This window comes from Lissotriton vulgaris, chromosome 9 (genome assembly GCF_964263255.1).
Source record: "Lissotriton vulgaris chromosome 9, aLisVul1.2, whole genome shotgun sequence".
In the NCBI taxonomy this organism is placed as follows: domain Eukaryota; kingdom Metazoa; phylum Chordata; class Amphibia; order Caudata; family Salamandridae; genus Lissotriton; species Lissotriton vulgaris.
In genome coordinates this window covers 455294057-455308133 of record NC_141697.1, presented here as the reverse complement: position 1 = coordinate 455308133, position 14077 = coordinate 455294057, and the positions used below count along the sequence as shown (strand labels likewise).

The 14077-nt window shown below is 43.5% G+C and overlaps 1 protein-coding gene across 3 annotated transcripts in view; it reads right to left on the bottom strand.

Moving 5' to 3' along the window:
• Positions 1-14077, bottom strand: part of LOC147690263 (inverted formin-2-like) — a 480165-nt gene that overhangs the window by 310020 nt on the left and 156068 nt on the right. The window lies entirely within an intron of this gene.

Sequence of the window (14077 nt, the reverse complement as noted above, 5' to 3'; positions counted from 1 at the left end):
AGTCATGCAGGCATATACATCGGTCCTGTTCGGGACTAAATTCTATCTCTCTCGGCTCGTTTACTCAGAAGACGCAAGCCTTAGTCTCATTTTTAACGCTACCACGCATGCGCGACCGGTGTAGCTTCTCCGGTTTCGCGAATGCGCAGTCGGAGTTCCATCAACAAAGCTCGCCTGCGCAGTGCTGCATCATCGGCGCACGCGCGCTATTATGACATAGCCTTTTTCCTAAACAAACGCCAAAGCAGTATCCAATAGGACACGCACCCGGCCAGCTGTACCCGATTAATTAATTTAATCGAGTATAAATAGCAAATCGAGCGCAGAGTCCAGTTACCTCCACTCCTGCTCGGACGATTGCCTCAGAGGTTCCGACGGACAGGTAGGGTTCCTACTGCATTCAGGACCTTATACTATGGGTTCTGTACACGAGAGCCTTCTCTCTACTAATTTACTCTAAAAAGGCAACCTGGCACTTTGTTTTTCTACACAAGCCAGTTTATATAAGCTTGCTAAATTTTATACAGAGTTTCTCTGTCTTTAATTAACATATTCCACAGTAAGATCTTTTGACTGGTTTTTGCTAAGTGACATCCTGCAAATAATCTTTTTGATTAAAATGTCTTATGACTGACAGCATAATAACTTGTCAAATCAATTACAATCACCTCCTTTCCATGCATGGTTACCACCATGTGTTTATAGGGGTAGAGTCTCTTTTCAATAAATCAACTGGTGTTTGTTAGTATACTATTGGAAATGGTTGATTATATACACTTAGTACCTTTAAAAATTGTTGAGGTGCTTTCTACTTTTCCATTCTAACAGAGCGGGGCCTCCTTCTCCCCGAGTGGGTGCCGGGTGAGGTGAGGCGATCTCCCACAGAATGCTGGGTGAGTCACACTGCGGGGAATGAGATTTTGATATCAATTTATGATCAATTTAATAACTTATCTCATTCATCTGTTTTGGACCGCTTGTATCTGTCATTGAGTAAAAGACAACCCCTGTATCGGTTTAGACAAACCCCATTAACGGACGCCACTCGGAAGAACCACTTACAACTGATAAAGTTTAAAAGTTTTATATAAAAGTCAAATTTAAATGCAAATACAATCCTCTCGGGATCAACCTCAAAGTATACAAAAGAATACAATATCAATTCCAATATCAGCAATTTAAAGCTTCGATGTGAAGTGGTTCCTTTGGCGTCATCTACAGAAAGAGAAAAGTATCACGTTAAATCTGTCCCTACTCTATGCTAAGTGACATCCCTATTTCGTTAGTTTCTTCCCTAAAAAGGTGTCAGCAGTTTGACTCCCAAAGAAGTTCAAACTCTCTTAGCCTCTAAAGGTAACTTGAGTTTAAAGAAAGCAGTACCCTCTCTGCCTACCCATCCGCTCTCTAAGGGTCCTCGGCCTACTGCTCTCTTGCGCTCTGATCTCTCTCAGCGCATTTGCTCAAGTCATCTACGCTCTTGCCCTTCTTTCTCTCTGAGCTTCCTGCTGGGCTATTCGCTCATCGCCTTCGCTGTTCCTAATCTCCAATTGCTACGTCCTCCCCGGGGTGCTGTCCCTAAAATACACAATCACAGTGTGGGTGGAACGCCCCTTGACGCCCACCACGGACTTTCCCCGATGATGTCAACTTCCAGCTTCTTCCATTACTTCATTTCTTTCGTCGTCCGTTAAGTTGACCCTTCTTCCTTAGATGTCATCTTCATCTTCTTATTGGTGACTTCATCCAATATTATAATTGACATTTCAGAGCACAAGTCAACATCGTCAATCAGAACTTTAAACTACGACTATGATGTTGACCCTTCTAGGTCCTGTGAATGGTCATTCGAAAACAAGTCTCAAATTCTAAGCGCTTCTTATCACGTTCAGGCCATAAACCTTGTCCAGCGTTGTCACCTTAAATCTAACAAGTGCTAGACTTCTTGGCTCTCATGTCCACATCAAGCTATTTACGACTCCTGTAAGTCCGCTAAATTATATACATTGGACTGTGTTCCTGCTAACCCTTGGTCAGTCAGGTTAGAATCACAAATGACCTAAACCCTTCTAACATTCTCACAGAAAGCCTTCTACACAGTATAACCTTTAACACACATTTATATATTCGTGCTTCGCAAAGGTCTTGATTATGCTTGAATACATTCGTACATAGAATATAAACTACGTAAGGCATAACTTTATCTCATCATTCGCTATATTGTTTTATGTATACTTTCTACGCACTTCTTCATATTACATTTCTCGCCGCTTCTCCGTTTAACGTTTCACACGTACATGAATTCTACTTTGCACGTTCTACATTTCGTAAGCATTTCTATATCATCTCTACATCAGCCCACTACATACACGGGCCTTCTAAATCTAATACATGTTCTAGAGTGAATACAGTTACATTTCCTATATTACTTTGGATTATATCAGTTAACTTTATACTATAAGTGTCAACTTCACATTACGATATACGTTTCATTCCTACGTTATACAATGTGCTTGTAAATACGGCCTATACATAATTTCTATTCAAATTTGCGCTCTCTCAGTCCCCCCTTTGATGACTTCTAGGAGTCATCACTAAATGCAATTTGAATAACATCTCTAAACAGAACTAGTTACAACATTCCCTCTTTTCATCGTTTCGAGAGCTCTTAAACTTTTATACTGTTGATCTTGTAAAGCAGCTAATCTCCTTTCTTGCTCTCTCATTGTTCGTTGTAACCGGTTCGACCTATACCATTTATACAATTTCACTAAACCTAATAATGTGATTATACAAATTAATACTATCAATACAGGCTTTAGTATGTACCATACTATGCTTTTACCAAGGTTGGCAAACCAACTCCCAACCTTTCCTACTCCATGACCAACTTTTTCCCAAACATTTATTTTTGATAAATGTTCGATCTCTTGATGAATCTGTGTAATGTTCTGTATGACTTTCTCAAGTGGTTTTGAATTATCAGGAATATAAGTACAACATTCCTGGACCTTCAAAGCCTTACAAACTCCGCCTTCTTTTGCTAGCAGTACATCTAAAGCAAGTCGGTTCTGAAGAAACATTGCTCTAATCGACTGCATCTCTCCTTCTACTAACATTAATGACCTTGCAGTACTTGCAGATAATCTATCCACAACTGTAGCCAGTCTCCTGATCTTAACATCGTTAAGTATTAAACCTAACATAGGAAACATTGCTCCAAATACATCTCCTACTACTTCTGCATCTCCTACTTCCCTTTTCGCTCTCCTCGAAGCCTTTTCTTCTATTATCGCTACATCCTTTGCATGATATATTTTGGGGAAGACAATTGCCAAGTAACACGAACCATACCAATTGTCAGGTAGTTTTACATAGGCATTTCTTCCGCATACAAAATATACATTCGGAATAGCTTGCATCCCCTTCATAAAGTCTTTCGTGTAGTACTCTAAACGAAAAGCATGTTCACAATTTACTTCACCTACATATACACTCTCGTAATACGTTTTGCTTCGAGTTAAACATAACTTTCCTTTCTGAGTTCTATCCAATGCTATTGGACCATTGCTACCTTTCTTTTTATGTGCCTTTTCTTCTTCGGTCCAATCCGTTTTCCATTGCCCTGACATTTTTAGAATCTTCTGTCTTCTGTATCTATCATCTACTTGTCCTATGAACTTCTTCTCTACCTCTGATACTTTGCAAGTTAGATTATTTCTGCGTGCATATGATGTATCTAGCGTATCCCAAGGAAGAAAGAATTTAGCTAATCTATCCTCCTTTTTGTAATAGTCCCACTTATTCATTTGCTTATAATTCGGAACTTCAGGCAGTACCGAATCATAATTTGAAAAGTAGTACTCAAACCCTTCTCTACCATAATATATACTAAGCAGTAAACTACATGTTATCCCATAAGTCAATGGGAGATGATGATATCTAATGCCTTCGTCTACAGAAGCCGGCAATTGCATACAAACGTAGCAATCTTTGGCCTCCATGGCATCGATATACTCGTACAATAATTTAGCATATGCGTTTGACCTAAAGTTTCCCTGTGACTCGTCTATGTGTAATCTACGAGCTTCATCTGCCAATAACGCCTTTTCACGTATCACATTGCTCTCCTCGTTCTTCCCCACAAGAGCAGGTCTCAAAGTCGTTATAGGCTGTACATTTGCTGTTTCTTTATCTGTTTCATGTCCTATTATGTATGATATTGTCACTACTGTAATTATGAGAAATATTACTACTGCTATTAGTGTACCTACTATACATCTAGCTTTTCGGTTTGGGTTTCCGTTCTCCATGTTATCAAAACAGCGTAGCTCCTTCTTTTGCGAAAAGTTTTTCTTTTCCAGTCTTTGTTTGCTTTATTTGCTTTCTCAGTCTTTAAAGTGCTTTTTATCAACAAAGTCTCTTTTTCGCAACAATGTCTTTTCTCTTTTAGCAACGGACAACCCTAACCCTTCTCCGTCCTCTAAATGTAATCCCTAATTTTATTCTTCTTTCCACTCGGCGCTAGGTTTTCTTCTTCTTTATAACTTTATATACAAAAGTCTTTTATGTATCAACAATTATTCTCGCACCTGCAGCTCGTGCAACAAGTTCCAACAATTCAAAACGAATGACTTTATCTTCTTCCTCCGATATTTGATGACCAAATGTTGGAAATTGTAATCTATTTAGCACTAGATCTTGAATTTGACTCAAATATGGGGGTATGGGAAGTGTGAAAGTCAGTAACCCCTCAGTCTCGAGTCCAGGCGTCAACATCCATGTCTCCACTGCCACAAATGGATCGAGATCGATTACTTTCACGCTCTTCACTCTCCCAGATTTCTGTCCCCAAGACATCTGCTAGATAAGTCCACTCTGGGGTGGCGTACCTTCTGCAGGGCACACGTACCCTCCTCGATCTCCTTGGACTTTCGGTTCCTGAATCTGTAGTTTCCTCCTCCTGATCCGATTCTTCAGCGATCGGGACAAGAGTTCTTTCTTGCTTTTCTTCTGAGCTTGGCCTTTTCTTTCTCTCCGGCCAACTGACTTCGTCTCTCTTTGTCCTTCTGCTCCTTGTTCTTGGACCAGTCTCTTGGTCACTCTCAGTTTGTTCGGTATCTGTGTCGGACTCCCAATTACTTTCTTCTCCTGAGGCGACTTCGGTCTCACTGGTATCCTGACCTTCGTCGACCTGTTCCGTCTCAATCTCAGCCTCTTCGCTCACCTCCACAGCTTGGCTTTCCCCCTCTATGGCTTCTCCGCTTTCCGCTGGATTCTCATCCGAGAGAGGAGCTGTTTCTTCTAGAGGTGTTGGCACTCTTCGGGTGTGTGAGGCATGTATCCAGTTTGGCAGTCCTCCACACTTTACTGCGGTATTCGTTACAAGTATAACTTGAAACGGTCCTCTCCAGCGCACGTCTAAGCAGTTCTTCCTGACATGCTTCTTCACCAGGACCCAGTCTCCCGGACTCAGGTCATGGCACAAGTCTTGTGCTGATGGAACCTCTGCAGCCTGGACCTGGAGGGACACAGAATTAACGGCATCAGATAGTCCCTTACAGTAGTCCAAGATCAAATCGTCTGTGATGTTCACTAGGGCTGCAGTCGGAACCGATGGCAATCTCATGGCTCTCCCCATTAGCACTTCATGAGGAGAGAGACCTGTTTTTCTATCTGGTGTGCTACGTATGCTCATAAGAACCACTGGAAGTGCGTCTGGCCAACTCAGGGATGTTGCTGAACAAACTTTGGCAAGTCTGGACTTGATTGTACTGTTGATTTGCTCTACAATCCCTGAAGCTTCTGGTCGATAGCTGCAATGTAGTTTCTGATCGATACCCAAAGCTGAACATAGCATCTTCACTATTTCGCTATTAAAATGAGTTCCTCTGTCCGATTCCAAAGAGGATGGCACCCCAAACCTCGGTATTAACTCTCTAAGTAACAATTTTGCTACTGTAAGTGTATCGCACCTACGTGTAGGGTAAGCCTCAACCCATCTAGAAAATATGCACACAATCACTAAAACGTATCTGAGTCTGTTGCATTTAGGCATTTCAATGAAATCAAGCTGCATCCTATTGAAAGGCCCCCCAGACCTCCCAATGTGACTCAATGTAACTGGTGTTCTCTTTCCCACATTTAGTTGCTGACAGATCGTACATCGCTGACACACAGCTTCTGCCGCTACTCTAAATTTAGGATTGAACCATGTTTGTCTGAATACTCTCACCATAGCATCTCTTCCTATGTGTGCTGATCCATGCAATTTCCTTGCCATTGGACTAACAAGTTCATTTGGTAAAACTGCTCTCCCATCTGCAGAGATCCAAAAGTTCATTTCACTCCTAGAACAACCAGCTGTTTCCCAACTCTTTTTCTCCTCATCTGGTGCATTTTCCTGAATACTTCGTAATTCATCCCACGTATCTACAGTATCTAACAACATAGTCAATTCAGTTCTTTCTTGGATTCCCCCCACCTTCATATCAGTGTGAGAATATCCCTGTTCTGCACAATAACGCGCTACTTCATCCGCGTAGCGGTTTCCTAGTGATACAAAATCAACATTCTTTGTATGGGCTGCACATTTGACCACTGCTATGGCCATCGGTTTTTGCAATGCCTCTAACAAAAGTCTCACGAATTCTCCATTCCTAATGGGAGAACCCGAAGAGGTCATGTAACCTCTTTGAGACCATAACTGCCCGTAATCGTGAACTACCCCGAAACCATACTGGCTATCGGTGTATATGGTGACTCGAAGTTTGTCGCCCGCTAAGCAAGCACGAGTCAAAGCAACAATTTCGGCTACCTGAGCGGAGTGTACTCCTTCCAGGCAAGCGGCTTCTATTACTCTCGTAATTGTGCAAACTGCATAAGCTGCTCTCAGCTGACCGATATTGTCTCTTACACATGAACCATCAACAAAGAAAATTTCATCTGGGTCTGTCAATGGCTCATCTACAATATCGGGTCTCGGTTTGGTGCATAGTTCAGTCACATCAAGGCAGTCATGATCTGTACAATTTTCATCATCCACCTCATTCGGAAGTGGCATCAAAGTTGCAGGATTCAAGACGGAGCATCTTTTCAGGGTCACATTCTCGGCAGCCAGTATGACTTGCTCGTAGCGTGTGAGCCTGCTATTTGTCAGATGCTGAGTCTTAGTCCTGGTCATTAACAATTCTACAGAATGTGGTACATACACCTCTAACTGATGACCCATGACTACGCTTTCAGATCGTTCAATGCTGCTGACACCCGTTGCAGCTAGGGATTTGAGACATCCGGGCAACGCTGCGGCTACTGGATCTAATGTAGCCGAGAAATACGCCACTGGTCTACGCGCATCTCCGTGGATCTGAGCTAAAACTGCTAAAGCGCATCCCTCTCTTTCGCAGCAGTAAAGCAAAAATGGTTTTGTGTAATCAGGCATTCCTAAAGCCGGGGCACGACATAAGTCCTCCCTCAGCTGCAAAAACGCCATCAAACAATCTTTGTCCCATGGTACCGGATCACTTACTCCTTTGTGCGTCAGTTGTAATAACGGTTTTGCCTTCAGTGAGAAGTTGGCTATCCACTGCCGACAATAACCGACCATACCTAGAAACATCCTGACTTCTCTTTGTGTTGTAGGCGCGTTCATTTTCATGATCGCCTCTACTCTGTCTGGAGACACCTTCCGCTTTCCTTTTTCAATCCTATGGCCCAAGTATTGCACCTCAGTCTTACAATATTGCAATTTACTTGGAGACACCTTGTGCCCATTCTCGGCCAAGTGATTTAACAAGGTTATGGTGTCTTCTCTGCAAGCTTCCTCAGTTTCTGACGCAACTAGGAGGTCGTCTATGTACTGGACTAGAACCGAATTCTTGGGCAGTACTAGACTTTCAAGATTTCGTTTTAATAACTGGTTAAAGATCGATGGGCTTTCTGTATACCCCTGAGGGATACGACACCATGTTAAGACGCGATCTTCCAGCTTAAAAGCGAAAAGATACTGGCTCTCTTCATCTAAAGGTATCGAAAAGAAAGCCTGGCACAAATCTATCACGGTAAACCATTCAGCTTGGAACGGTATCTGAAATAATATCACTGATGGATTCGGTACCACTGGACAACATGAGACAACAATGTTATTAATCTTCCGAAGATCCTGCACTATTCTGTATTTTCCACTAGGCTTCTGCAAACCCATAATCGGGGAGTTACATGGACTTCCCACGATCTCCTTCAGTATTCCCTGTTTAATCATGGATTCGATCACAGGCTTTATTCCTGCAATCGTCTCTGGAGTCAACTTGTATTGTGGGGTTCTTGGATACTCAGCATTGGCTCTTACCAAGATTTTTACTGGTTCCACTCCTTTAATCAGTCCTATTTCTTCTCCAGTAAAATCCCACACCTCAGCTGACACTTTCTCCCTCAAATCCTGTGGAAGTTCCTCCACTGTTAAGGTAGGATATAGTTCCACGCACTCTTGCGAGTTTACAATTTTAAAATCGGCATCCTCATCGTTCGTCTGCACTTCTACTCCTTCAGGTGTACAATGTATTGTGCAATTCAGTTTGCACAATAGATCTCTTCCTAGCAAACACACAGGGCTAGAATCACAGATCACAAACTGATGTTCGTCACTGTAATTCCCTATCTTTACTGACACTGGTTCAGTCAGAGGATTAGTCATCCTCTTGTTTGCGACTCCTACCACCTGAATCGTCTCTCCCGATATTGGCAAACCTGGGACTACCGCTGATCTCAGCGTAGATCGAGTAGCACCCGTATCTACCAAAAAGGTTGTAGGACATCCAGCTACTTCAGCTTCTACGTATGGTCCTCTCTGATCTACTTCCAGGGCTGCACCTAGAGTACAGTCTTCCTCCCTGTTTACTCGTTGCCCTGTAAGAGGATCAACGTAATAGCATTCCTCCCCTCCTACAAACAATGGCATTTGTCTATAGGTTTTCCCTCCGTTTGTGATGCGAGGGGGTTGAGGAAACGGGGCTCGAGGAGTCTGAGTCCCCCCTTTGATAAACTTTCCCTTCGGGGCTGCAGCTCCCTTAACCACGTTATTCTGTACCTCTTCCTCCTCTTGTTCTAATTCCCCTGTCTCAACATTGTAAGGACACTCGCGCCTCCAATGTCCCACTTCGTTACACTGATGACACCTCGTTGTCTTTTTCAGTGTCGCGATATCCATTCTCGGTCTCGGTCTTTCTTCCTCATCTCTGCTCTGATTATTCTGTTTCTTCGCTTGCGTTCCTGTTCCCTGTTGCCCCTGTCCACCCTTTCCAACTGCTTGCATTTGTACCAGCATTAATTTTTCCTTGAGTTTCTTAGCCTTTGAATCTATCTCGTCGCTACAGTACCTTGCATACCTCAGGATTTCGTCTAAAGGTTTGTTCTGCCAACAGATTAGATGCTGCTGTATCATCAGGCTTATGTCTGGTCTTAGTCCGAGAACAAATTTTGACACAAACTGTCCTATGTCTTTAGGATCCATTACGTCTAACCCACTATACTGCTTAAATGCTTTCAGCAATCTCTCATAAAACTCATGGACTGTTTCCTTCGGCTCCTGAGTTGTTCGATCTATCTTAACCCAGTCTATATCGTGCACTGGTACTTTCTCTTTCAGCCACGTTATGACTCTTTCGTATTTCTCCATGACTCTGACTGATGGACCATTCGTCCGGGTATCTCTCGGAGGCTCACAAGTAGGCCATTCAACACTAAGCTTGCATGCCGTCCACAAATCTCCGGGTACTACGATATCGAACAATGTGTTCAAGTCGATCCACAGTACCTTCGAGATCTTCACGAATCTTTCTACCTGCTTGTACCACTCAACGGGATTCTCTCTGAGCTTTGGGAAGGAATTAGTAAATGCCGCTAAATCCCCCCTACTCCAGGGTACATGAACATAATTTCCATTCGCGATTTCTCGCAAAGGAAATGCTTCCATTCGCATTAGGTTTGTATCCGGGGACCTTGTAAGTGAACTCCTTCTTACGGATCCCTTCTTAGACCATCTTTCCTCCCATCTATCCAGATCTCTCCATATTCTAATACTCTGAACCAATTCCCTTATGTGTACCTTCAGCGCGATCGTTCTACGCTCATCCAGATCCTGATCTGAGCATGTTAGCCTATGGTTCCCCTGTAAAGCTTTAGTTCGTGATAAGTCTATCATATATCTATTTGCTAAGTTCGATAAATTTTCATGAACTGACCTCGCTCTCCGAGTAACATCTTTCGCTAAGAACAATATTTCATCTGGTGCGTACAAGTCCAATCTCTCGATTGTTACTGTACCATCAATTATTTCATCCAAGTCTGATTTCAAACTCATCACGTCGAGCCGTTTTGCCTTTATTTCAGCTCTCAGTATGTCAGTCCTAGGTGGTTCGCTCATACCTCTCTCACCTCCACTATGCGCCCTACGCCTGAACATAGGTGAGTTATGAGGAGTTTTCTTTCCATCCCTTTGTTCCCATCTCTCTAGATCCCAAGCCTTTCCATCTTCCCGTGGGGTGTGGTGGAACATTACTCCATCCCCCATCCCTACATTGCGTCTCTTTGGCTCGGTTTCTCCAGATACGAGATAGGATCCACCGTTCTGTTCAACATCACTGTAACTCGCTTGCTGTCTGGTGTCGCTCAATAAACGATAAGGTCCTTCATGGCTCCCCATGCTTCCACGATCTCGATCCTGATCACCAGAAGTATGGCGAGACGTTTCGCGACTCCCTACATTGTCATGATTTTGTCTACTATCGCCGGATGCATGTCGAGACGCTCCGCGACTCTCCATGTTTCCGTGATTCCAATGTTGTACTGTTTCACCCGGGGTATGGTGAGTGCATCTGAAAGTATTACGGTACTCCTGCGTCCTTTGTTCTCCTTCACTAAAGGTGACGCGAGGCACTTCGCCACACCCTGTACTCCTGTCTTCGCACATTTGCCTATTGCCGCTGATAGTAGGACAATTATTTCCCCTGCTTCCTTGACTCCCTCTCTCCCACTCCGGGCTGCTTTCGCCAGCTCCACAATGGGAGAGAACTCGGTTATCTTGGTCTCTCCATTCAGCTCCTGTTTCTACACTTTTATTCCTACTCTCCTCGGCAGTATCCCAATCCTTCAGGTATTCCCTTAATTCCTTAAAGGACTTCGGTTTTGGTCCCCTTAAGTCCATTGGCCTTCTTTGACGCTCATGTTCTACCCAGGGACCTGTTGCTGTATCTAATGGAGTACTCCGACTCGTTGGTGCTAATATCTGTCTCTGAGGATCCCTATACTCCATCTCAGCCCTTTCCCTATCCCATCGTGCCTGTTCCTCCTGCTGGACCCCTTCTGGGTTATAGATTGACACAATAGGGCCTATGGTAACCGGTACTTGTAGAGCATCTGGCATTTGATAAGACCTTGCATGTTGCGTTTCTGGCATTTTCTGGACCACGAATCTTCCCACTACTCTCTGTTCGGAACTAGATTGAGGTACCTCCTCCTCTTTCTTAGCATCCCACTCTGATACTGGGATCGATTTATATTCTCCCCATCTAGCTCCGTCCTCTTGCGGTAATATAGGACTTGCGGCCCCTCCGCTGTACGGAGGTGGTCTATCTGTCAATAGCCTCTCTATCAGTTCTTCTTCTGTCTCGCTTTCCTCTTCTTCTTCTAGAGGTTTCTTTTCTCCCGTGGCTTCTATCATGGTGAACAATTTGTCCGCTTCTATCTTTTGTACTCTCCATTTCTTAGCTTCCTCATCCCATTTGGCATCCTGTACTGCCTTTACTGATCGTCTCACTCTTTCTTGGCGCCTTTTTACGCTCTTTTCGTGCGCTGTTCTAAACCATACACTAAGTGCTTCGAACTGTGTTGGCCTCGGTAGAGGTCTTGTTGCAAGCATTACCGCTTTTAGTTCGTTCAACACATCTAGCTTAAACGTTCCAAATCTCGGAAACGTCAGTTCCTTATTCCCTTCAGTTAGCTTATTCCACTCGGAGATCCATAATATCGAGTGCAAGCCTACATTCACTGCCATATAATAAGCTGGTGTGCCTTCTGGTGGAGCTTCCTCTCCGGCATATAAATTTCTTCTATTTCTCCTAAAGATTTTCCTTAAACCCTTAAAGCACTTCATTTTCAATAATCTACAATTTTCCTTTTACTCTTCCTTGTTTACGTCCCGATGACAACCAACCACCAATCCCTACGCGGCTCTCGCTAATCGGCCTATCTCAGTGCGACTCTTTGCTGACGTCTGACAAACTAACCAATCTCAGCGCGGTTCTATGCTGACGTCACTCGTTTCTTCTTGCAGCAATTCTCCTCGATCTTCACCTCGTCTCACGATTTCACATGCGTTTTCATTCATACATTGAAAAATGACTACTTCCGTCCAAGCGATCACTTTTCTCTGACTGTACGGCCACAGTCTAACTGTAATTGTCACCTCAACTGACGAAACGTCTTCCCTCTTACAGTCAGACGATCGCCTCAACTGATAGGTTACTTACACACAGTAAACGTACGACCAGCGTCCGTTACTCATTCACTCACTCATACGCTCCCCCTATCATCGGTCTGTCGGGAAATCAATGGTACCTCATGACCCCCTTTCAATGGTAGACAAATTACTCTGGGTGTTCGATACACCCGAACCACTTAAGTCCTCTGGACATAAGATTTCATCCGGTTGCGCGCGCTCACAACCTTCCCTCAATCACACTACAGGCATTCAACTCCGCTTGACATTACAACACAGGAACAACATAAAACACCGCAATCTTACAACGCATGACCCTTATACTCACTCTCGACGGACTCTGCTGCTTTTTCTCTCGTCGCACCGTCAGCACCGTCTTCGGCTGAGATTCTTCTTCTGGTCGTCGATGACTAGGGACCTTGGGGTAAACTAAACCTAGCCTAGGTCGTCTTCCTCAAGAAGATAACCATCATTTCTCTGCTACCAACTGCGGGGAATGAGATTTTGATATCAATTTATGATCAATTTAATAACTTATCTCATTCATCTGTTTTGGACCGCTTGTATCTGTCATTGAGTAAAAGACAACCCCTGTATCGGTTTAGACAAACCCCATTAACGGACGCCACTCGGAAGAACCACTTACAACTGATAAAGTTTAAAAGTTTTATATAAAAGTCAAATTTAAATGCAAATACAATCCTCTCGGGATCAACCTCAAAGTATACAAAAGAATACAATATCAATTCCAATATCAGCAATTTAAAGCTTCGATGTGAAGTGGTTCCTTTGGCGTCATCTACAGAAAGAGAAAAGTATCACGTTAAATCTGTCCCTACTCTATGCTAAGTGACATCCCTATTTCGTTAGTTTCTTCCCTAAAAAGGTGTCAGCAGTTTGACTCCCAAAGAAGTTCAAACTCTCTTAGCCTCTAAAGGTAACTTGAGTTTAAAGAAAGCAGTACCCTCTCTGCCTACCCATCCGCTCTCTAAGGGTCCTCGGCCTACTGCTCTCTTGCGCTCTGATCTCTCTCAGCGCATTTGCTCAAGTCATCTACGCTCTTGCCCTTCTTTCTCTCTGAGCTTCCTGCTGGGCTATTCGCTCATCGCCTTCGCTGTTCCTAATCTCCAATTGCTACGTCCTCCCCGGGGTGCTGTCCCTAAAATACACAATCACAGTGTGGGTGGAACGCCCCTTGACGCCCACCACGGACTTTCCCCGATGATGTCAACTTCCAGCTTCTTCCATTACTTCATTTCTTTCGTCGTCCGTTAAGTTGACCTTTCTTCCTGAGATGTCATCTTCATCTTCTTATTGGTGACTTCATCCAATATTATAATTGACATTTCAGAGCACAAGTCAACATCGTCAATCAGAACTTTAAACTACGACTATGATGTTGACCCTTCTAGGTCCTGTGAATGGTCATTCGAAAACAAGTCTCAAATTCTAAGCGCTTCTTATCACGTTCAGGCCATAAACCTTGTCCAGCGTTGTCACCTTAAATCTAACAAGTGCTAGACTTCTTGGCTCTCATGTCCACATCAAGCTATTTACGACTCCTGTAAGTCCGCTAAATTATATACA